We start from the raw sequence: 25,180 nt of genomic DNA, 5'->3' as shown, positions 1-25,180 counted from the left end.
CAAGAAACAAACAAAAAACCTTATAATCCGTACTCACTGGTTTCCTTGACTTCACCTAAAGGGCATCTGGGAAGCTTTTGCCTCCCCTCTGGGCTGGGAATGTATGCAGAAGACCTCTTTGAAAGCTTTGCTCACAAGGACTTGAAACCCAGGCTTCTCAGTGAATTTCCATAACAGTTCACTGCCACGTCACACAAATCTGTCAAGGAAGGCTTTCCTGGGAGGGTGAGGAGGGCCTATCCACCAGGTACCATCTCGACAAGTAGCCTCCTTTTTAGCCTCCAGTCCTGGCCGGCTGGGCCTCTCTTCTTCCCAGTCCAGCATTAGACTTCACTACCACCTGCTAATACATCTGAGGAGAGCAGGAGGTCCCGGTCACAGCAGATGATCAGAGTTGGTGCCAGAAGTGTAAACAAGTCGTAAATTACTCTTAATTCTTCTCGGCAAGGGATACTATTAGTCTTCAGTTGTGGAAAAAGTGTACTCCCTTTAATGTCTTTTTTATGTAATAGTTGATCCTCTTGTATGACTATAAATTCGTTTTCTTCGGCAAGCATTTCCCAAACATGCACTTTGTGCAAAGCACTGTGTAAGCAACTACTGTTGAGAACGAATATAGAAGTTAGGGTTTAACCAGTACAAGGTTTCAGTTTTGGGGGCAGATGAAAAAGTTCTGAGATGGATGGTGGGGACAGTTGCATAACAGTGTGAATTCACTTGACACTACTGAACTGTCCGCTTAAAGATGGTTGTAATTGTAGGTTTTGTTAGATATATTTTACCATGATTAAAAAATTTAGCGTTCTTACACTTTTTAAAAGTCAAGGTGAACTATGTATTTGCTGTAAGTTTTAAGTTTCACGTATTTCCCCTAGCAAAATGTAAGTGTATATGACTTACCACAAAGACCTAGAATTTCACATTTCTTATATTTTACAAGCAGGTGCTGAGATCATTATTTCTCAGATTTCTCCTATTATGAGACTATTACCTTAGATCTTATTTAAGTTAACAAATGATTATCCTTTGCATCAGAAATAAGAGCAGGATCTCCACTAATGAATCGTATAACCTTTCCTGAGTTGGGCCTTGGACTTACTGTCAGCACCACTACAGTGCCAAGAATGACGAGAGCTTTGTTGAGCTTGGAGCACAAGGCTTCAGATCCTATCTTGAGACTTGGTGAAGTGGGTAAAGCCCTGAGCTTTAGGCTCTGGTTCCTGCCTCTGCCTTTGAGCAGGGGTGTGACTGTGCGCCAGTCATTTAATCTTTGTGGGCTGCAGTTTCTTTACCTGTAAGATGGCAGTGAAGACCAAAGGCCTTCGGCCTGGCAAGAGTTGTCAGGTCCAAACGTGGGAACGTTTGTGAGAACACTTAATGCTATGCTGGGGACCTAGCAGGTAGTAAGTCAGTGTCATGCCCCTTGCCCTTGAGGCTCCTCCTGTGACAGAGGGCTGTAATGAAATGGGGCTCCAAGGAGCCCTTAATTCTCTGCATGTGGGAGCTCATGAGCCATCCTAAGAATCCTCTTCTCTCTCTCCTGATGCCCCAGTCCCCTCTCCCATCACTGCTTTCTGTGCTCCGTTCTGTCTCGCCTTCCTTCCAACTGGAAAGTTCATGAGAGAAGTATATTGATGTTGTGTGAGAAGGGGAATGGCCCTCCCCGAGCGCCTGGCTGGGCGCCACAGCAGCTGTGGAAACACAACAGTGCTCAGCATCTCCTGGTGTTTGGGCTTCGAGCTCTTTCAAGAAACACCCCACGACCTCACCATCTCACTCCTCAGACCCACCACCTTTCCCTTAGGTTGCAATCTCTTCCCTCGGCTTCCTCTGACCTCTTGTTCCTCAGTCTGTAGCCAGCAGCAAAGAAAGATGCTTATTACTACTGTATCTTTTTGGTGGGTACTTTGGCCTTCTGACTCCTTCAGCAGAATGGAAAGTGGTATCTGGGGGCTGTCACCCTTCCCTCCTTCCTTGTAGGTCCCCCTGCTCCTCCTGGCCCTAGGGTACAGTTGGGCCTTCCTGAGAGCTAGAATTCCGTTTGTTGAAAGACTAGAGTACTTTGATAGGTGGTGTAATTGATCAGCCTCCCCAAATTTATAGTATCCTTATATATTGTATAAACATCTGAGTGATAGAGAGCTGACCTTTTCCATACTAACACCATGATTTATAAGGGATATCTAGTGCCAGGCTACTAATCCAGTGCTTTTCAACCCTTTTGTTATCATTTTTGTACCTTTTTTTTTGAGGTTTATATCATTTATATACGATTAAGTGCATATATCTTAAGTATACATCTCACTGAATTTTTATTATCTATATACCTGTGTAAATACCACCCAGATTGGGAGATAGAACATTTCCAGGACTTGAGAAGCCCCCCTTGAGCCCCTTACAGTCAGTACCCCTAATGGTAACTACCTCTCTGACCTCTATCACTGTAGTTACTTGGGGTTCTCAACCTTTTTCCACCTATACCCACCTCTAAGTCCCACCTCTCCTATTTAATATGTAAGAATGCAAAATTATCGCCTATTGTGGTAAAAAGAAACCAAAATAGTGGTAAATTTAGAAATTCCTTTTCTGCTCTCTTTGCCCCTTACATTTTAATATGCCTTCTCCCTGTCCCCCTGCCCCTAACCCAGGTCATGGAGAGGGAAAGTGATATCCCCGTCCTCTCTGGTCAGTCTTGGCATCACAGAAGCTTGACAAGAAGAGAAATAAACACCAGGGCACCTTCCTCCTATTGTCCAGCTGCCCAAAAGTTACCATATAGTCTTTCTAAGAAGAATCAGACTGTGGTTTTTAGAATTGTTAGATATCCATTGAGCTCCCAGCATGCACAGATCTTGCTTTCCTTTTCCTGTCAAAGTAGGATTATCTTTCCCTTGATTATGTTTGAGTTTTCTTGGGGGTAGGGAATACATTTGAAAAGGAGTAACCACTGCACTCCCCTTCGATGTGCAAATGTCAAGCATGTTGAATTGTCACTAGCAAGGAATGTGATGAGCAGGTTATTTTACAGGAGGTACACAGAAGCCCCCATTTTGGCTTATTCTGCCACGTTCAAATCCTTGTATATAGAAGTAGAGCTTCATCTGTTTATCCTACAGTAAAGATATCTACAAGACACTATTATTATATTGACATTGGAGCCAAATAGGAAATCGGAGGACTCACAGATGTTATCTGTTTTAATGCAATGGGTTTGGTACACACTGACTCTGCAGCCAATCAGGATGGACTCTACAGTAGAATTTAAAGAACATCTTATTGGCACAATGTTTATTCCTTGGGCTTCATAGGCTACATTGTGTTCCCAGCATTCTGAGGGCAAGAAAGATGGAGAGAGAGAAAATGAACTTAGCAAGAAAATATTGGGATAAATTCCATCATTACCCTAAAAATATAGCATTCTTTGATATAGGGTAGAATTTGGTATAATTTGACAATTATGTTTGGGCATTTATTATATGGGTAGTATTGCACAAGGGATAGTTTGCAGCCTGAGGGAAAGGTGATATGCCAAAAGGGTTAAGTCTTCAGGCTGGGCCCAGTGGCTCACACTTGTAATCCCAGTAATTTGGGAGGCCAAGGAAGGCAAACCACTTGAGGCCAGGAATTCGAGACCAGCCTGGCCAATACAGTAAAACCCCGTCTCTACCAAAAATACAAAAATAAGCCAGGTGTGGTGGGGCGCGCCTGTAATCTCAGCTCCTCAGGAGGCTGAGGCAGGAGAATCACTTGAACCCAGGAGGCAGAGGTTGCAGTGAGCCAAGATCATGCGACTGTACTCTAGCCTGGATGACAGTGAGACTCCATCTCAAAAAATGGAAAAAAAAAAAAAAAGACCCAAAAGGGTTAAGTCTTCAAAGCTGTCTTTTTCAGCATTTTAATCCATAATTTAGGACAAAATTGGCACATCTAGCAGATTCATGGTGATCCAGGATATTTTCTTGACACCCTTTGCTGAGGGACTTGCGACAGGGGTCCCCTGTTTACTCAGTCCGCGGTGCTCAACCCCTCGCGGGAGGGAGCATGTGAATGAATGAGTTCAGGAGCCAGCTGCTGCTTTGGGCGCCAGCAGGAGCAAACTCTGTTAACTTGGGCCCACTTGCTCCACCCTCACTGGAGGGAATGCATAGGTGAGCAAGTGCAGGAACCAGCCGGTCACTGGCACTGGCAGGAGCAAACTCTGTTTCCTCAGGCTCATCGTGCTCCACCCCGTGCAGGAGGGAGCATGTAGGCCAATGAGTGCAGGAACTGATTGGCCACTTTGGTGCCAGAAGGAACAAACTTTGTGCGGGCCCCGCGGCAGTGTTCAGGTGGAGGTGCCTGCAACCCCAAGGCCCCAGAGGGCCTGTTACAATGCTCTCTTAGCTCCACCGTCCACAGACAGCAGTGTGTTATGAGCTCAGTGGGCCCTCTGCCTTGTCACATGGGACAGATGCCCTACACCAGCAAGGGCAAAGGGCCAGTGTGACAGACTTTTTGGGTACCTACACTTGGTGGGTCCCAAATGGTTGTCCAGTGCCAAAGAAGAATGAGGCCATGTAGACGACTTGAAGTTATGGTGAATGTGAATAATTTTACTGAGTGATGAGCACATCTCTCAGTGGAGAAGGGAGCTGGAAAGGGGACAGGAAGGCCAGATCACTCTCCCCTGAAGTCAAGTCACCTCTCTGCCCCTCTTCTCCAAAGTCAAGTTGTCCCTCTCTTTGCCATCCGGCCATCATCTCTGAAGGCAAATCTCCTCTCCCTAACATCCAGCTGCTTCTCCCCTCTACCAGCTGAGCCTGGAGTCTTTATAGGCACAGGATTGGAGACAGGGCGTGGGGCATGCCATAGGTAGTTTTGCAAAAGGCAACATTCAATTGGCCAAAAGACATTATTCAGAAAGAATGAATCAGGAGAGAGCAGGCAAACAGGAGAATAGAAGTTCTCACCCTGGACCAAGGGTTTCAAGCTATTTCTGGCTTGAAGGTGGGGTTTCCGCTGGGGACCTGCTCCTGTCTGCCTAGAGTTTCTCCCCTCCTGCCTGTCTCAATGGGTGACACTAAACCAGGAAGAGTAGTAAAATCAGTATTCAGAGAGATAAGGACAGATAAGAGGCTAAGCCTAACCAAGTAAAACGCAGCAGGCGCAAGGGTAGGTAAATACTTAGATATAAAAAACCAAAAGTTTCCGTGAATATAGCCTGGGGGAAACATGACTAAGTAGTCCTCTGAAGAAGAGGTTTTTGATGCTTGCAAGCAATCTGGGGCATCACAAAGATATTTGGTGCTAAGTTAAACTTCTAGAAGTTGAATGGACAGAACCCATGCCTAGAGGACTGACTTCACTGCAGATTACTACACTTAAGAATGCTGAGGGGTATTGAGAACCATGACTGGAAACTATGTTATGAGAAGCATTCTCAAATGTAAGAAGGAGTAGTTAGGTGAAAGAGAAAACCAAAGAGACACCTATATCCCATCCTCAAATACAAGAAGGCGTTACCAAAATGGCAGGGATTCAGTCTAGGTCCTGCTGCTTGCCACACAGAAAGCCAATCACTGAGACAATGACTGTTGCCAGGGAAGAAGGTTTTAATCAGGTGCTGCAGCAGGCAAGATGGGAGATCAGTCTCAAATCCATCTCCCTGACTAAAATCAGGGGTTTATATACCAGGGAAGACATGAAACTACATGCAGGAAAACAGGAATTAGGGAGGGGTAAGGAAGAGGAGTTGGCCAATAGGAAGCAGGTGATCACTTAGGCAATCATGATGGGTGAGGGGTCTGGTGTCTCCTTATCCAGCTGCAATTATCAGCATCTTGATACCATCTGGGAGGCCTGATGGTTGGTTTTCTGAGAAAGGAACTCAGATAACACAAATGTAACTTTAAGTTTGAAAACTGGGAGAGTCCATTTCTATGTTAATTCAAAAGAAATCATAAACATCGGTTCTATGGGACAGTTGAGCCAGTTTCAATGTGCTGTTCTGTATGTGAGGCAGGTGCCCTAGAAGGCAAAGCTGGGATTAGGAAGAAGTTATAAGAAATAGTCTTTGGTTCCATTTGGCAAAGTCCTTTTTCATCACTTTAAGCTGTTGAGCAGAGCAGAATAGGTCATCTCTTGACGGAACACAGATGTGGAGGAGTCACATTTATGGAGGCTGTGTCAGATACTAGTCACAGGGCTTTGGCAGCCATTTGTCAGAGGTGTTGAGGAGGGGACTCATTCGCTCTGTAACGGCTTGAACAGGACAGGCGTGGTGGCTCACACCTCTAATCCCAGCAATATGGGAGGCCAAGGCGGGTGTATCACGAGGTCGGGAGTTTGAGACCAGCCTGACCAACATGGTGAAACCCCGTCTCTACTAAAAATACAAAAATTAGCTGGGCGCGGTGGTGTGTACCTGTAATCCCAGCTACTCGGGAGGCTGAGGCAGGAGAATCACTTGAACCTGGGAGATGGAGGTTGCAGTGAGCCAAGATTGCACCACTGTACTCCAGCGTGCTCCAGCTTGGGTGACAGAGCAAAAGCAAGGCTCCGTCTAAAAAAAAAAAAAAAAAAAAAAAGAGTCTTGAACAGATGTTCTCTAAGGCCTTATCCAAACCTGACAGTCTATGACTTTATGTGCTCATGTAATCAAAGCAGACAGGGCAGGCTCAGTTAAGTACGTGGCTTAGACTGCCCAGGGAAGAAGGCAGGGATTGTCATGGACCCGGAAGTATGGACAGAATTAAGGAGCACGAGATGAATGATGAATAAAAGCTGGAAAGTAGGAAGTGGAGATTGGGGCTTCCTGCTACAGGTAGTAGTGTACTGCTAAAGCTTTCTACTGGGGTGAGGGATAAAGTGTCTCATCTTAAGGAGAGATGAGGCACTGAAATCCATGGACACCCTTGCTCTCAAGTAGTCTCATACAAGGAGACAGGCTGGCAGAGACCTCCAGACACCTTGCTAATGCCAGCAACTCCCTGTGTTATTGGTCGATAGAGAGGGTGCCCAGACCAAACCACTCACTAGTTGTGCTCCAGAAAGGCAGTTTCCTAACCACTGGAGAAAGACAACCTGTTTAGGAGATGAGGAATTAGGCTTAATCATCCACCTATGGCCGTATTTGCTGTTTCATGTTTCTCCTAATGTGTCTTTAAAACTGTCTGAAGCTGTAAGTCAGTCATGGCTGGTGACCATCATTCTAACAGCCGTGGATATCACCAACTTTCTATTTTGGCATGTTTCATAAATGTGGTTCTAGAGAACTTTAGCTTTGTTCTAGCCACTAGCACACATTTTCAAGTTTTATTTAACTTCCCACATTCTCCCTTTATTTTCTCTTAATGAAATGGCCAACAGCAAGATGGAAAATATATAAAATGGATGTTAACTCAGTTCATGTGCACCGTAAGGACTTATACTATATTGTGTCATTTTCACAAGTGCGTCACACTTGCATTTCCAGGCACTTTCCACACAGTAGCCCTATGACGTAAGTAAATTTGGGCATGTTCCCTGCATCACAGATGAGGACGTTAAAGCAGGAGAGGTTAAGTGACACTGCGAGTGGGTTCACAAGGACAGAGAATAGCCCATTCCATGAGAGGAAGGGCCATTGAAAGGAGGACGTTATCGCTCTTTAACTAAAAAAAACATCCACAGAGAAAGGGTTTGGCATTGGCAAGGCCAAGTTAAACAGGATGCAGCATTCTCTCCCAGCGTTTCCACTGCTGTGCAGCCTCTCCTCACACCGGTGCTTTTGGGTCACTTCCTAATCCCTGAATGGGTTCGCTGACCTGTAAGGAGCAGTGGGAGGTGGAGACTGCTTGCATAAACTCATTGAGGGAAGTGATTCTGCAAGTTTCCCAAGGATAAGAGAATGTTTTCCCTCCCTCCCTTCCTTTCCACTCTGCCTCCTCCCCCACTCTTGAAACAACCCCATCCTACCTACCATAGCACAAGCTGTAATACCAAGCTGCTCTTCTCTGAGGGCTGCTGAGGCTGGGACTTTGTGTCCTCGCTGGACTAGTGCATTAGGGACTATCAAAGAGATTCCAATAGCCAAGGGCCGTTTAAAGAAACCGGAGAATGCCTGCATGACTCTTCATGAAACCCTGACATTTAATAATCCCATCACAGTAGGGAGTCCCAAATACTGTCTCATTTGATCTTGTTGTACCCTGTTTAAGAATTGAGAGTGTTTTATGGGCTAATTCCATGGGATGTATTATCATACTTTCTGAAGCTGGAAAAGAAAAATAAAGCTGTTAATACTTGGATCTAAAATAAAAATCTTAGACCTTTCCTTATATCATTTCTTTTTATTAATTTTTATTTTATTATATTTTTTGAGACGGAGTCTCTCTCTGTCATCCAGGCTAGAGTGCAGTGACGTGATCTCGGCTCACTGCAACCTCCACTTCAAGCAATTCTCCTGCCTCAGCCTCCTGAGGAGCTGGGATTACAGGCGGCCGCCGACACACCCACCCAGCTAATTTTTGTGTTTTAGTAGAGGCGTCATTTCACCATGTTGGCCAGGCTGGTCTCAAACTCTTCAACTCAAGTGATCCGCTTGCCTCAGCCTCCCAAATTGCTAGGATTACAGGAGTGAGCCACCACTCCCAGCCCCTAATGTCATTTCTGATGAAACCTTTGTTGTGTATTTCTCGTACATTTGTAATTATTTCAGGTTCAAAATATGTTTATTCTGGGCAGTCACGTTGGCTCATGCCTGTAATCCCAGTGCTTTTGGAGGCCAAGGTGGGTGGATCCCTTGAGGTCAGGAGTTTGAGACCAGCCTGGTCAACATAGTGAAACCCTGTCTGTACAAAAATACAAACACACACATATATATATATATACACACATATATATATTTAGCCAGGTGTGGTGGCGGGTGCCTGTAATACCAGCTACTGAGGAGGCTGAGGCAGGAGAATTACTTGAACCTGGAAGGTGGAAGTTGCAGTGAGCCAAGATCACACCACTGCACTCCAGCCTGGGCGACAGAGCGAGACTCCACCAAGAAAAAAGAAAAGTTAATTCTGTCCTTCTATTTCCCCTGATTTTCCATAATCTTTACCCTATCTCACTTCGATGTTCTTACTCTGTCTTAATGCAGCTCGTACAGTGCTTGTCTATTCCCTCGAGATACAAAGCAGATCAGTTACTTAATTTTCATTTTAAATGTTGTTTGCGAGCCATTGTCGAAGGGCAACTTTGGTACATGAGGCTGGTTTTAGTTTCCCATGTCTCTGCCAGTATTCCCATCTGCTGTATACATTCACTGCTATTATAATAATAATAGTTTATAGGAGCCCAGATTATGATATTTTAATAATATAGAACCCTTTGTTGACATAAGTGGTTCACAAAAGTTGAATGAAATATTAAAGCCACAATTTTGGTTCTACTTATCATTGCATGGAAAAGACTGGACACCTGACTCGTTGGGTAGACGTGAGCCTTCTTTGGAGATTTAATATTTCTTTGCATCGTAAATCATTGAGTCCTCATTTTAAGAGTGAGGTTGAGGCCTAGGACCCTCTTCGGTGGTCAAGTTAGAATTCAACCCCGGGTCTCCTCACTCTCAATCCAGTATTTTTCCTCCTATTCCATGAAACCCCTGTATATATACATATATAGACATACATACATACACCTCTTTCTCTAGAATCAAGGCTGTAGCCTCCAAGCAGAATTTCCAAAAATTTGATTCCAGTGTGCCCCCTATTAGAATTCCAAAACAGCAGTTTTCCCAGCACAATCAAGGGACACAGTTCCTGCTATCTGGAATGGTATTTTTGGCAGCTTTGCAGTGCAGTCCCCTGTATGGCACTGCTGCTGAGGGAAGGGGGCAGGCAGCTACTCCATGTTGTCATAGGCTTTTGCTGTGTTGCTGAATGGTTTTTTTATAATTTCCTTCACGTGCTGTATGGGCCACCTGCCTCTATCTTCTCATCCCTCTAGTCCATCCACCACCTCCACTAGGATTAATCTTCCAAAAACATTGGTTTTCACCGTGTCACTCCTGTGACCAAACCCCTCCCCACTGCTACCAGATTAAAGCTTCAAACTCCTCAGCTGGTCCTCCAAGACCTGCTGGCCAGACTGGGGAGGCCAGGTGTCCTCACCAGTGTCCTCACTGTCTCCAGAAGAGGCTGTGTTAATTCCCAATCCTCTGTTTCCTCTTTGCCCTTCTAAGTGCTCTTTCTCCTTTCTGTGGGTCAGCCCTTCATACCACACAGGGGGAGAACTTGTTCTGCAGGAGCTCACAGCTGTACTCAGAGACCAGAAGTCATGGCAGTGATCAATGAGGATGTGAACAGTTAGGCTCATACACTCTCCAGGCTGGAGTGCAGTGGTGTGATCTTGGCTCACTGCAACTTCCACCTTCCAGGTTCAAGTAATTCTCCTGCCTCAGCCTCCTCAGTAGCTGGTATTACAGGCACCGCCACCACACCTGGCTAAATATATATATGTGTGTGTGTATATATATATATATATGTGTGTGTGTGTATATATATATATATGTGTGTGTGTGTGTTTGTATTTTTGTACAGACAGGGTTTCACTATGTTGAGGCAAGTTCTCAAACCTGCTTGGTCCCTGGTACTCCTGGAGTCTCAGGAATTACTCCACAGAGCCCCCCCTCTACCCGCAGAGAACAAAACAAAACAAAAAAACAGTCCATAGCAATTCCATTTATTAAGTAGTTAGGACCAAACAATTTCATAGGTAATTATGTCCTAACAATCTAGTAGCCATTTGAAAAACTGCACATAAATTGAAAGAAAATATAATCATTTTATTCTGAAATAACCACAGTTATTTACTAATGGGCTGTGTGCTCCTGTTGGGGACTACACAGCTTCCCAAACTTGAAATCAGATGAGACATTGCCACATTCCTTTCCTATTCTACATGGGTTTTCACACAATACTTGCTCTTATGAATGACTGCCAAAAACCCAGTTTTCCAAAGATATGAGATCATCAGAAGGAATGCAGATTGAATTAATGTTGAAGCTGTGACCCACCTTGATCTAGTGGTTTGTGCAGTGCCTGACAGATGTTAGTATCATGTTGCTTCCCTTGAAAATCTAAAATGGCCAGGCGCAGCAGCTCACACCTGTAATCCCAGCACTTTGGGAGGCTGAGGAGGGCGGATCACCTGAAGTCAGGAGTTCAAGACCAGCCTGGCTAACATGGTGAAACCCCGTTTCTACTAAAAATACAAAAAATTAGCCGGGCATGGTGGTGCACACCTGTAGTCTCAGCTACTCGGGAGGCTGAGGCAGGAGAATCGCTTGAACCAGGAAGGCGGAAGTTGCAGTGAGCCAAGATCATGCCTACTCCAGATTGGGCAACAAGAGCGAAACTTATCTTAAAAAAAAAAAAAAATCTTAAATATCCCATGGTGCAGATTCACTACAGTGCGCAGGGCACCTCCATACACAGTTTGGGAGCCACAGCACTAGCTCTGTTACACAGGTGTAGTATCATACCATTCTTGTGCATCCCCCAAGGTGCATTAGGCAATGCAGTCCTCGTAGTAGGTGGCCAACAAATATTTTATGAGCATCTTAATCCTTATTGCCTGATGGGCCACAAACACCACAACTTCAGGAGTGTTCTGAGTTCCCTGGTCCAGCAATAATTCAAATAAAATTCATTTTAACATCTCTGGAGGGATGCTGCAAAGGAAATATCTATACTGAGTGGAGGCTGGCTTAGATGACCTTTCAATTCCCTTCCAGTGCTAATGCTCTTTAATTCAATAGCAACAACATGCAACATAAAGAACAATATGAACACAGTTGTATGGCAGTGATGAGGATGTAATGTCTCAAACTCCCATGTCAAAATATTAAAAATTTGAATTCTAACATGTAGAGTTCGGTTGGAGTAAGGAGGTGGAGACATAAAACTGCTGTTTAATAAGCTACTAATGCATTAATTGATGAATCTTCTTACAGTTGCCACAAAAAGTGATCATATCAAGTAGGACACCAAGAAAACCACAGTAAATGCCAAAAAAGTAGAAGTAACAAAACAAACAGATCTGATCACTATGCAATACAACTTTAAAATACAAATTAAAAGACTAAAAACTGGAAAATAAAACTCCACCACTGGGAAGTTTTAAAACTCCCCTTAGGTCAACAAGGAAATAAAAACCAAAACTCTAGGCCATGTAGAAAATGATGTGAAAGTTCTACACATAAAATTTTTGAGTATAGATAATACAGTGCTTAGGAAAATTCTTCATCTTCAGGTGTTTTTTTCTGTTTGTTTGTTTGAGACGGAGTTTTGCTCTTGTCACCCAGACTGGAGTACAGTGGCACGATCTCGGCCCACTGCAACCTCCACCTCCCAGGTTCAAGCAATTCTCCTGCCTCAGCCTCCAGAGTAGCTGGGACTACAGGTGCCCACCACTACACCCAGATAATTTTTGTATTTTTACCAGAGACAGGGTTTCACCATGTTGGCCAAGAGGTTCTCTATCTCCTGACCTTGTGATCCGCCCATCTTGGCCTCCCAAATTGCTGGGATTACAGGCATGAGCCACCACGCCCACCCAACTTAAGTTTTTGTGTAAAAAACAGAAGTGAATGAAAATAATAGGGCTGGGCATGATAGCTCACCCTGGTAATTTCAGCACTTTGGGAGGCCAAGGTGGGAGGATCACTTGAGGCCAGGAGTTCAAGACCAACCTGGGCAACATAGCAAAACCCTGTCTCTACTAAAAATGAAAAATTGGCCAGGTATGGTGGTATGCCCCTGTAGTCCCAGCTACCTGGGATGCTGAAGTGGGAGGATCACTTGATCCTGGGAGGTTGAGGCTGCAATGAGCCATGATTGTGCTACTGCACTCAGCCTGGGCAACAGAATAAGACCCTGTCTCAAAAGAAAAGAAAATCATAGAAATTTTGTTTCACACTTAGGGAGTTATAAGAGGAACAAGAAAATTAACCCAGGGATATCAGAAAGAAAACCTGAGAAAAGCGCCTAATATATAAAAAGCACTTAGTAGATACTAGCTGTTATTATTTGTCAGAAGGATTGAGAAGTTTCTATTTCAGTGGTATTTTTGAATGGTACAGAAAAATTTACAGTGTTACATTTAGAAAGTAAAGTTCATTTTGAAACAATTGAGGAAATTTAAGTATGGACTCCATATTATTAATAGATGATATTGCATTGATGTTAATTTTCATAGGTGTGATAATGTTATATCGGTTGTATAGGAAAATAGTTACATAGGAAATTGTGTATTATGGTTGTATAAGAAATTCCCTTTATTCTCAGGGAATATATGCTGATGTATTCTGAGGTGAAGTATCATGATGTCTGCAATATACTTTTTTTTAATTTATTTATTTTAGACAGAGTCTCCCTCTGTCGCCCAGGCTGGAGTGCAGTGGTGCGATTGTGGCTCACTGCAACCTCCGCCTCCTGGGTTCAAGTGATTCCCCTGCCTCAGCCTCCTGAGTAGCTGGGATTACAGGTGTGCACCACCACATCCAGCTCATTTTTGTATTTTTAGCAGAGACAGCGTTTCACCATGTTGGCCAGGCTGGTCTAGAACTCCTGACCTCAGTTGACCCACCTGCCTTGGCCTCCCAAAGTGCTGGGATTATAGGCGTGAGCCTGGATTTACTTTTGACCCCTCTTGAAGCTTCCTAAAATGATAGTAAACATATATACACACATACACACACACACACACATAAGTTTACATATGTTTGCTGTCATGTAAAATAACAGTAACATATGTCATTTATGTGATATATGCAAAACTCTTAAGGATAGCGAGAGAATAAGAGTACAAACAACAGCAACAAAAATTTTGGAGCCTGAAAAGATGGACAAGAAAGTTAAATTCTAAGCCGACCAGTAGAGAAAACCAGTATTTCCCATAGAGCCTCCTAAAGACTTGGATTTGGGACCATAGATGCATCTGAAAGTGGGAAATATGGGGCTTAAATAGGAGAGTTGGTTGAACTTCTTAAGAAGCAATTAGATCTCCAGGCCCCCCACCTTAGCTTTTGTGCAATAGGACAGACAACTGCCCTCTCTTATTCCATTTTGGAAACTGAAAGTTTACTTTCTGTTAAGAGTAAAACAGGCTTTTGGATTAGGACACACCAGCCAGAGTTGAAAGTAGTGTGTATGCCACTGAAAATATGGGATTAAATGAATGTTTACATACCAGATACAGGGGTATCCGAGCTTTTACCCACACCAAAATCCAACAACACAGATGGTCAGGCCCAAATACCTTCCAGGCAGGAGAGTGGGCAGTCCTTCTCCAGAGCCTCTCACCAGCTCGAAAGAGCAGTTGTTGGGGGCTGTCTGAATGATAGTCGGCCAGATGACCCTCCGCTGAAGGCCATAGTGGACTTCGGACAGCTTTTGAGTACCTTCTCCTTAATTAGGAGCAGAAACCAAGTATTAACCGGATGTCTAACTCAAAAGAGACTAGACTAAATTTGAAGAAAAAAAAGACAATGCAAGTAGATAAAAATGTTACATGTTCCAAAAAATTCCACTATCATTTATGTTCTCAGTAAGAACATATAACATGTACATATATATCTTATCCCTCGGGATAAGAGATACTACATTCATGAAACAAAAAATGCTATTTAAAAAAAAAAAAAAAAAAGATATTCAGGCCAGGCGCAGTGGCTCATGCCTGTAATTCCAGCACTTTGGGAGGCTGAGGCAGACAGAGCACGAGGTCAGGAGTTCAAGACCAGCCTGACCAACGTGGTAAAACACCATCTTTACTAAAAATACAAAAATTAGCTGGGCACAGTGGCACACACCTGTAATCCCAGCTACTCAGGAGGCTGAGGCAGGAGAATCGCTTGAACCCAGGAGGCGGAGGTGCAGTGAATCAAGATCACGCTATTGCACCCCAGCCTGGGCAACAGAGTGAGACTCTGTCTCAAAAAAAAAAAAAACACAAAAGATATTCAAATGATTAAAAGTACTCTTAGAAATTAAAAATATAAGTTTAAAATTCACTAGTAGGATTGAACAGTGAAATTTAGTGTATCTTCCAGAAACTGAGCAAAAAGGCAAAGAAATGGAAAATAAGGGAGAAAAGATGGATCAGGCTAGGAGCAATATCCAAATAATAGAATTTGTAGAAAGGAAAACATAGAAAACAGGCCAGAAAAAATAAGGAAGAAATTAAAGGAAGTTTACCCACAATTGAGAGAAACAAATGTCTCCATTGGGAGAGTCTACCAACTGCCCAGAATAGTAGATGAGACTAGACCAACACTAAGATTCATCACAGTGAATTTCAAAACAGTGGGACTAAAAGACAGTCTAGAGCGGGAAAAAAAAGCAGGTTATATACAAAGAATCAAAAATCAGAGTTGTTTTTGGACTTCTGAATAACTACACTGGAAACTGGAAATCAATGCAACAACGCTTTCAAACAATAAAGGGAAATTATATCTAATCTACAAGTCTGTATCAAGCCAAACCATTCATTGAATGTGAACATAAAATAGATATTTTCAGATACACAAGATCAGATAAACAAAACATTTGCCTCCTAGTCACCCTATGCAAACCACTGGAGGATGAACTCCAGAAAAATAAGAGTAACCAAGAAAGGGAAAGAGATGGAATACAGGGAATGGGAGATCCCACAAAGGAGAGATTGAAAGGCATCCTCAAAACAGTAGCTAAGGGAAGCCTGGGGTGGCAGCTGGGCCTGAAGCACTGAGGATGACTAGAACAGACTGGATCAGGCCAGAGGGCTCTAGGACAGATTGTGTTAAGATGAAATGGCTTGAATACCTAATGTGTCTGAACATATATTTAGGAGGTTTAGACAGTTGGCAGAGAGTTCGTGATTAAATTATTGATAAGTACATAGAGACAAAGTAGAACAACAACAGAAAAGACAGTTGTTAATTCCAGGGAAAACAATGTTGTACAAGAAAGAATAAGTAATCCTAGTATATTACATGGCTCACCTAGATACAGCAATTAAACAGTCAAAATAATGTCAACACTGGATGTAGATCTAACCAAAATTACAGTATAATTATGTTGAAATAGTGGAAAGACAAGGAGGCAAGAGTTTGCCATGACAGGGGTAAGGGGGCTCACAGCAGTGAAAGAGCCAAATCCTCATTTACCGAGCAAAATGGGAAATATATATAATGCCTAAACCTGAAAAGATAGAGAAGTCAAGAGGTAACAACATGAGCATGTTATTTTAACATACAGAGGTTAACTGAAAGTATCAGGCAAGTAAGTCTCTGTGGAGTATAGTATGGAAGCTGGGAGCCTGTTGATTTTCGTAACAAGCCTTGGGATTATTTGGCTCTTTAAACTACGTTCATACGTAATTTTACTCAAGTGAAAACATTTTACAAAAAACAAAAAAAGTGTTGTGAGAATGGGCAGACTGGGTTTTTGAAGGATGAGTAGGAGTTCTGTAGGCCTAGGGAATGGCAGTGTGTGTGTGCAGGTAGAGAAAAGAAGACTAGCAGTAAGCCAGGTGTAGCCTGGTTCTAAGGAAGCTTGGGATGTGGGATATAGTCACACTTAAGTGTATGGGATTTTCTCCCTTTGGTGTCTGTGTTGTTTAGAATTGAAGACATGGACCTTTTGTTACTGATAAAATGATAGCCCAATAGTATTTTTGGTTATTGTTTTAACATAACATTATTCTTTGAATTGATCTCAAAGAGAGGAAAATGAGAGGTCACTGAAATGACGCTGGCAGTAAAATTTGCTGAAAAGCAGCGTCCTGTACAGGTCCTTACCTCAGACCGCAAAAGAGTCTTCTAAAGACCACTCTCAGCCCTCAAGGGTCCTTGCAAGTCAGTGACACCACAGGAAATGGGAACCTTGCCAAGAATTAGGGAAATTCAGGTGTCTGCAAGTCCCTAAACCCTAGGGCCAAAAAAAGGATTTGGCAGATGTTTGTGTGTCCTGGAGGCAGACGGATGAAAGTATCAGAGAGGAAGTGGAAGTGTATTAATTAAGGTACAGGCTAAGGTACTAGTCAGTGCTCGCCTTTGGTCTTTTGCAGTCTTATCACTTCTGACTGTCTGGAGGCATGCAGAGAGCTGAAAGGTACACAGTGCAGTGGTAACATCCAGAATTGACTCCTGGCTCCACCATCTTCATGATTAGCAAAGTCACCAAGCCCCTTTGAGAGCAAGATTGAGGCAGTCACAGTCACAGGGGCATTATGAGTATCATGTATAAGTCGTATTCATATATGGGAATTCTTTGTAAATAGAACATTTCTGTATAAATCTTGCTTTCAGTTAGTAAGTTGGTATATTTTTTGAGTTGGTCTCTGTAAATGCACCTTCTTTCCCTAGTACATTTATTATTACTGAGTGCAGGTAGGTTTGTGTGTTAGTTAAGGTATAGGCTAAGGTAAAAGACCCCAAAATATCATAGTGATAGAAACTTGTTTCTCCATGTAACAGTCTAGAGCTGCACCATCCAGTATGGTGGCCGCTAAGCACATTTGACTATTTAAATGTAATCAAGCAAAATAAAAAGTTAACTTCCTCAGTTACACTTTTCAAGCGCCACTTTAGTAGCCTCTTGGCTAGAGGCTACTATATTGGACAGCACAGATAAAACATTTCCATCATTGGTTGAGTGTGGTCATCCTGTGTGCTCACGCCTATCATCTCAGCACTTTGGGAGACCAAGGTGCAGATCACTTGAAGTCAGGAGTTTGAGACCAGCCTGGTCAACATGGTGAAACCCCATCTCTACTAAAAAAAAAAAAAATTACCAAAAATTAGCTGGGCATGGTGGCAGATGCCTGTAATCTCAGCCACTCAGGGGGCTGAGGCAGGAGAATCACTTGAACCCAGGAGGCAGAGGTTGTGGTGAGTTGAGATTGTGCCACTGCATTTCAGCCTAAGTGACAGAGCGAGACTCAGTCTGAAAACAAAAACCAAGAAAACACTTCCATCATCACTGAAAGTTCTGTTGGGCAGCCCTGGTCTAGAGGAGGAGTGGTCTAGAACTTGATGGGTGCTCTACTCTACAAGGTCATCCACAGGCGTGAGTTCCCTGAATATTACTGCTCTGCCATTCCCTAGGTAAGGATTCATAGCATTTTTTGTGCCATGGATCCCTTTACAGACTGACAAAGCCTAGGGACCACTTCACAGACTAATGCTTTTAAATGTGTAACATCAGGCTGGGCCCAGTGGCTCATGCATGTAATCCCAGCACTTTGGGAGGCCGAGGCAGGCAGATCACTTGAGGTCAGGAGTTTGAGAACAGCCAGGCCCAACATAGTGAAACCCCGCCTCTACTAAAAATACAAAAATTTAGCCAGGTGAGGTGGCATCCACCTGTAGTGCCAGCTACTCAGGAGGCTGAGGCAGGAGAATCGCTTAAACCCAGGAGGTGGAGGTTTCAGTGAGCTAAGATCACACCACTGCACTCCAGCCTGGGAGACAGAGCAAGACTCCATCTCAAAATAAATAAATAAAAATTTTGTTTAAATGTGTAAAATAAAACACAGAGTTACAAAGGAAATTAATTATGTTGAAAATACAATTAGCAAAGTATTTTAAAAACCCAAAACTTGTGGCATAGTAATATGTACTTTATTAATACATCAAATAATGTTCTAGTGTCAATTCTAAAGGCTATTGTAACTCCAAAGTAGTGATGAGTATTTGTGGTATTTCAAGACAATCCATAAGTATAATGTGATATGAAAATACCTGTAATTTCTGTTATTGACAGAGTCATGGACACTGCTAATACTGTGGTTTGTTCCCTGCATTATAACTGAAGGAAATGCTAAAGTTATAGGTGTTTTTTTGGTTTGTTTTTGTCCTTCCAAATTTAAAGACCAGTGAATTCTATTCATGGACTCCTTGAGGGTCTGAGGACCCCAGGGGGTAAGAAGCCCTGCTGGGAATTATCAAAGCTAGCCCAGCAATTTTAAGTCCACACTCTAGATGTGGGAAGGAAGAGAGGAAGTGGAAGGCAAGCATTTCCTGCTTGAAAGACTGGACCTGGCAGTTGCTCACATCCCATCTCATTGGCCAACATTAGTCACATGGGATGTGAGGCACGCTGGGAAACGTAGTCTGTAGTCGGGCAACCTTGTACCTTCTTTTAAAAAAACCTGGGAGAGTTCCATCAGTAAAAGGAAGAAGGGAAGAATGGCTATTAGGATAAACAACAGCCTCTATTACAGCTTGGCTCATCTCTGTGTAATTAAAACAAAAGTGTTTTTTTCAAAAATGTGCTATTTACTCTCTGAAACTTTGTATACCTTCAGGTCCACAGCAGATGTCAACAGGAAGCATTTCACTCTTACTAGCTATGGACAGGCCCCTATGGTGGTGCCAGTTCGTGAGGCACACAGTGTCTAAGGGGAGTGTCCAATCTTTTGGCTTCCCTGAGCCACGTTGGAAGAAGAATTGCATTGGGCCACACATAAAATACACTAACATTAACGATAGCTGATGAGCTTAAAAAAAAGAAAAAAACTCACACTGTTTTAAGAAAGTTTACAAATTTGTGTTGGGCTGCATTGAAAGCCCTCCTGGGCCACATGCATTAGATAAGCTTGGTCTAAGGGATAGAGCTTTATTTTTAAAATAAGAAACAGAGTCTTGCTCTGTGACCCAGGCTGGAATGCAGTGGCCTGATCATAGCTCCCTGCCTGCCACAAATTCCTGGGCTCAGGTGATCCTCCTGCTTCAGCCTCCCAAGTAGCTGGTGCACCACCATGCCTGCTAATATTATTATTATTATTATTATTATTATTATTATTATTATTATGTAATAGAGACAGTGTCTCACCATCTTGCCCAAGCTGGTCTCCCAACTCCTGGGCTCAAGTGATCCTCCTATCTTGGTTTCCCAAAGTGCTGAGATTACATGTGTCAGCTGCCATGCACGGCCCTATGTAGCCTATTTTGAACTAATAATCCTCAGTTCTGTGCCTGTGCCTGTGCCTGCAGTTGCTGACAGAGCCAACACTTCACAAGTGTTGGCTTCTGAAGTGTGTTTGTCTCTTGCTTAAAGCAAACTCAGTACCATGTGATCTGCACTTACAAAACTAATAACAAATTAATAACAAATTAGGTCTCTGCTCCTGTTACCAATGACCAATATTCTATGTGCAAGAGAGCATAAGTAGAAGGAGACAGACTTTTTCCAAACAAACAGATCCCTTGAGCAAATGCCCTTTAAAGTTTAAAATAACAACCCCCTTGGGTTGTGCAGGCCTTTAACTTTTCAGAGAGCTTTAAGTACCTTAACTCTTCTTATTTTATTAAAACACCCAGGTCATGGGTTGGTTTTTTTTGTTCCAAGTTAGCTAAATAAATAAGCAATTATGACGCAGCGCCACATGGCCAACAGCTTTTAGCTTATAAACATAGAGTTTGAAAAGCAGTACTTAGAGGCCAACTTGGTTGGCTGCTGCCGGCAGGAGGGAGCAGAGCTGTTCCAGGCCCAGATAACACTTAAAGGGCCAGGCGGGCCCTCATGCGTGCACATTTGTCTACATCCAGGGCGATGTTTTTTTTTCTGATGCAACATGAATTTCAGTGTCTTTTTTTTAAGTGCCAAATTGTGAGCTCCTGAGGGCCAGACACTTGTGTCTTTATAAGCCTCCACAAAGCCTGGTGCAACTCCTTGTATGTCACAGGCATAGACATGTTTGCTGACAAATTGTTTCTATTTTATGAGCATTTATAATGGCCTTTTAAGTAAGTGACGTTTTAGAGTTTGCTGAATGAAGGGTGATTTTTATTTAGTCTCAGAGGCACAGTTGTTTGGTGTGGTTGGTTTTTTTTGGCCACCCCTCCCCCAATCTATCTCTAATTTTAAAATGTGATTCACTAGGAAAATACGATTCTGTTAATTGAATTCATTTTAGAGCCAACTTTTCAGGAACCTATCTATTTCTGTAAAGTGAGATCCACTTGTAAATGTACCGTTTGGTGCCAGCACTTAAATTTTCCCTGACTCAGTTGCTCCAGTGGTGTTTAAATATCTTCCCATAAATCAGGCAGCCAGCGCTCCATACTTATTTACTGGGTCTTGTGATTCAGCCCAGAATCCTGATAGTGATCTTGGACAGGTGATATAAATAGACTAGGATTTGCCAATGGCTATTTTTATAAGGGAAGCTTTCTAAGTTGATTTCTTTGAACCCAGAACAACTTCCTCCCTCTGGCTTCCCCTGTTTTCCTCCAAGACTGGGGAGATCCTTTATTCTGCCCGCCCATCTTCTCCCCCTCCCCCAGCCAGCTGGTGTCTGCAGAAATTAGAAGGAAGGTACGTGCCTGACACAGAGTTGCCTGAAATCGTATATCTTTACCCTCTTTCAGGATCATCTTTCTTTTCATCCGGCCCAAGAATGGCACCTTCCCCGCCCATCAGGCCACCTGTACTCAGGAGTCGGCTGCCTGTCCTGAAATAGATCTCTACCAGCTCTCAAGCAGAACAATTCCTTGCATTCATACTTGAATGTATATTTTACGATATTACCTCTTATTTGTCTTTGTAAGTTTGTCCCTGCCCCAGTTAAAAAAAAAAAAAAAAAAAAAAAAAAAATCTGAGTTACTGCCACTGAACCAAAGGGCCTCATTTGAGGTCTTCTTTCTCCCCACCCCCTCCCCCACCCCAGTGATATAGATGCTGCCTTGTCAGGCCTTCAGGGAGGATGTCCTGACCCCCTCAACCCCCCATCTCCAAAGCTGCTCCCTCCCGCTTTGTGCAACTCCCCTCCCACATCCAGCACAGTAAGCCGGCTGTCAGCTGGGAGAGGCTCGCCTTGGAGGACTGTCCTTTACATCCTTTCCCCAGGTCTTCATGCTGCAAACAGCACATTTTCAACATGAAACAAAAATGGATTCTGCTTTCTTTTTCACCTAGTGTTTTTGGCCATACTGTTCTTGGCAGTCAGACTTCCAGGCTTGGGGTAGAAGCGATAGCTTAAAGGGTAAATGTTTACACTGGTCAGCAGTGTGCCATTTGGAACCTTGGAGTCCCTGGATAATTTGCCAGAGTCTGTGGCTTTACCCACCCAGTGGCCTTGAGTCTCCTTAACTTTCCAACTAGCCTACCTCCCAGAGATCTCCCACACCCCTCTTCCCTTCTTCCGCTAGCCCTGAGGGTCGGGCCCTTTATCACTTCCTGAACCAAGTACTGGAAGTAGAAGAAACTGTTCTCAGTCTCCGAGTTCCACCCCTGGGTCAAGGGCTCCAGAGCCTGGTGCTGCAGCTTGGCCAAGGGAAACTGAAAACCAGGTCAGCAGTGATATACATCCACTCTCTGAGGTTTGGTTCTGCCACTGCACGGGATTAATGTTCCATCTCAGATTAACTCTGAAATCAAATGAGGTAATGTATTAGTACTTGGAGTGCTTTATGAAAGGTAGAGAGCATAACAACAGCAAGAATAAAAATCGTAGCTGCTATCTTATGAACATCTGTGTACCAGGCACTGGGTTTATTTTATCTTTTTTTGAGGCAGGATCTTGCTCTGTCACCACTCCCACGCTCAAGCAGTCCTCCCACCTCAGCCTCCCAAGTAGCTAAAAGAACTATAGCTACTCATACGCACCATGCCTAGCTTTTTGTTTTTGTTTTTGTTTTTTGGCTGACAAGGTCTCAGCCACTGTATTTAGTGCAACACATGACTATCTCATCTAATCCTGATAAGTACCCTGAAAATATTAACACCCTTGTTTTATTGGTAAGGAAAGTCAGGCTCAAAAAGATGAAGTAAGTGGCCCAGGATGACAAACCCAAGGAAAATGGTTGAGTCAAGATTTGAATCTGGCCAGTGTGACTTTTAGACCCATGTTCTCATTTACTAAGCAAACTGTTTTCCTTCCCATAATCAGGATTTGCAAGAGAAGCATAATTAACTTTGAAGATGGGCGTTTGCAGTTCATTTTCTTGGGATACCCATCTGACCTTCCCATTTCAGATCAGCAGGCAGTTTCCTGTGCTCAGGCCTCATTCCCCTCTGCAGAAGGAACTCTGGTGATTTTCCCACTGGGAGAGGGAGACATGAGATGTGGCATCCTGTTCCAGGAAATGCCACCCAGTCTTGTTACCCACCCTGAGCCACCCCAGCTCTGTGGTGCGCTAGCCAGCTCTATGGTGATTCTGTCGGGTAAGCCAGTAGCCGTCAAGATGACCAAAGCTCAGAAAGTGATTGCTGCATTTCTGTTTCTGTTGTCGACAGTGGCCTGATATGCATAGCATACTTAGATGGCTCTACTTTTCAGAGCCTTCTGGCAGGTACAAATTAATCCCCTGGCACAGCACAGTGCTAGCCACAAGAAGAAAAGAAAGAGAAGTATGTTCCACGCAGGAGAAACTGCCAAGTGCATCTGGTCTAGATTGTTTTTTTTTTTTTTTTTTTGGAGATGGAGTCTCACTCTGTCACCCAGATTGGAGTGCAGTTGTGCAATCTCAGCTCACTGCCACCTCCACCTCCCGAGTTCAAGCAATTCTCCTGCCTCAGCTTCCTGAGTAGCTGGGATTACAGGCACGCACCACCACGCCCAGCTAAATTTTGTATTTTTAGTAGAGACGGGGTTTCACTATGTTAGTCAGGCTAGTCTCAAACTCCTGACCTCGTGATCTGCCCGCCTCGGCCTCCCAAAGTGCTGGGATTATAGGCATGAGTCACCGCGCCCGGCCTAGGTTTTAAAATGCTTCGTTCCCGAGAAGATCTGATAGAAGTTGAATTTTAGTTTTAATTCAAGAAAAGGGACACAATAACACTTGCCACTTTTCAGTGTGTTCATGTCTCAACTGAGAGGTGGTGCCAGCGTTTCTACTTATTGTGTCTGGTGTGTGTGTGCGTGTGTGTGTGTGTGCGCGTGCATGCGTATGTATTTTTGAGATGCAGTCTCACTCTGTTTCCTAGGCTGGAGTGCAGTGGCATGATCTTGGCTCACTGCAACCTCCACCTCCCCGGTTCAAGAGATTGTCCTGCCTCAGCCACCTGAGTAGCTGGGATTACAGGCCCATGCCACCATGCCCAGCACGTTTTTGTATTTTTAGTAGAGACGGGGTTTTGCTGTGTTGGCCAGGCTCATCTTGAACTCCTGATTACAGGCGAGATTACAGGCAGGAACCACCACTCCCAGCCTCAAGTGTATATTGACAAGACATTGTCCCAGGGGTAATGACAGAATTGAAAATGGTGACATGGGTCAGTGGGCTGCACAGCCACATGTATACATTAAGCCTCAGATAACTGTTCTCTCTCTATTATACACACATGCGTCAGTTTTATCACATGAATTTTTAAAAATTTTTTTAAGTAAGATGGTGGCCTTTTCTTCAAAGAGTGTAGGTACAGTTTAATGGGGAATAAGACAGTGAATTGTCTTGCTTGGCTAAAGACAGTCTAGACCACAAGAGAAGCTGAAAAAAACAGTGTTGTGGAGCTTGAAGCCAGCGTGAGACACTACTGGCCATGGGAAGTCTCAGCCTTGATGACTGGGTAGCCTGCGCTCAAGATCAGAAAGTGTGTGGAAGGGCCGGGTAGAGGCATGGGGGAGGACAAACGTTTTGGGAACAGCTCACATTCCTTTTTTTTTTTTAAACATAGGACGTAGTTCCTAAGCTGATGTTTGTTGAGCACCAACTCTGTACCAATTGCTATGTTAGTTTCTGGGGACTCTGAGATGAAAAGAATGCATCCCCAACTCATCAGGGAAGATACACAGATGGCAAATAAACACATGAAAAGATGTTCCACATCATATGCCCATTAAAATGACTAGATACCACTACACACCTACTAGAAAGGCCAAAATTCAAAACACTGACAACACCGAATGGTGGTGAGGATGTGGAGCAACAGAAACTCTCATTCATTGCTGGTGGGAATGCAAAATGGCACAGCCACTTAAAACTAAACACACTCTTACCGTATGATCCAGCAATTGCACTCCTTGAGATTTACCCAGATTAGGTGATAATAGGTCCACACAAAAACCTGCACTTGATAGCAGCTTTATACATAATTGCCAAAATTTGGAAGCAAACTTGGAAGATGTCCTTTAGTAGGTGAATGGAGAAATAAGCTGTGGTCCATCCAGACAAATATTCCTTAATAAAAAGAAATCAGCTATCAAGCCATTAAAGACATGGAGAAAGTTTAAATGCATATTACTA

The 25,180-nt window shown here is 43.5% G+C and overlaps 1 protein-coding gene across 10 annotated transcripts in view; it reads left to right on the top strand.

Moving 5' to 3' along the window:
* ATG7 (autophagy related 7) overlaps window positions 1–25,180 on the top strand; it is a 267,608-nt gene that overhangs the window by 204,195 nt on the left and 38,233 nt on the right. The gene's annotated exons all lie outside the window — the stretch shown is intronic.

This window comes from Papio anubis, chromosome 2 (assembly GCF_008728515.1).
Source record: "Papio anubis isolate 15944 chromosome 2, Panubis1.0, whole genome shotgun sequence".
Lineage (NCBI taxonomy): Eukaryota > Metazoa > Chordata > Mammalia > Primates > Cercopithecidae > Papio > Papio anubis.
This window is presented reverse-complemented; position numbering and strand designations above follow the sequence as displayed.